Source organism: Pipra filicauda, unplaced genomic scaffold, assembly GCF_003945595.2.
Source record: "Pipra filicauda isolate LSUMZ 115617 unplaced genomic scaffold, ASM394559v2 scaffold81_size6448238_pilon, whole genome shotgun sequence".
Classification (NCBI taxonomy): domain Eukaryota; kingdom Metazoa; phylum Chordata; class Aves; order Passeriformes; family Pipridae; genus Pipra; species Pipra filicauda.
This window is the reverse complement of record NW_024104998.1, coordinates 638140-638804: the sequence shown is the minus strand read 5'-3', so window position 1 is coordinate 638804 and position 665 is coordinate 638140.

The following is a 665-nucleotide window of genomic DNA, read 5'->3' as shown; positions in this document are numbered from 1 at the left end:
GTATCCCAAATGCCCAAAAGGTATGTGTATATAAATATATATATTAAAATTAATGAACAGTTGTCTTTAGATTCTGTGTGTCCACAGTTTCTGCTGTTTCTTCAGGTTTTGTTTCTTCAGGTTATCCTGCATGGCCTGCATCTTTGAAACAGTATTAATTCTTAAACCTCATTTTCTATGGTTGTTTGGAAGTGCTTGAATATGGTGTTATTTTCTTGCGCAGCCATGATTATTTAAAAAAAAATAAAATAAAAAAAATAAAGCTGAAGGATTAGATAGGGAAAAAAAATATTTTTGTGTTTCCAGAGAACAGCAATATATTGTATATATATATTTTGTGTCTGAGGTAAGGACAGAAAATCTCAAAGCATCTGATAAGGTGTTTATCATCTTAACACTTTTCTAGTTGACATTAAAAAAAGCTTTTTTTTTCTTCAAAAGACCAATATTTAAAAGGTGTTGATTTATGTAAATCAATAATTCATCAACTTGTTCTCTTTCTTTGCTGCCAACCAGATGCTTCTAGCTTTGCACTGCCAGACGATGTCAGCTGCAAAGCATAATGGCCCTGTGCTTCATGTAGAAATAAGAACATAAATATTTAAAAAATCTTGCTACAGGAAATGAGGGGGAGTTAGGTTGGGGGTGAGAGATTTTGCTGGTTT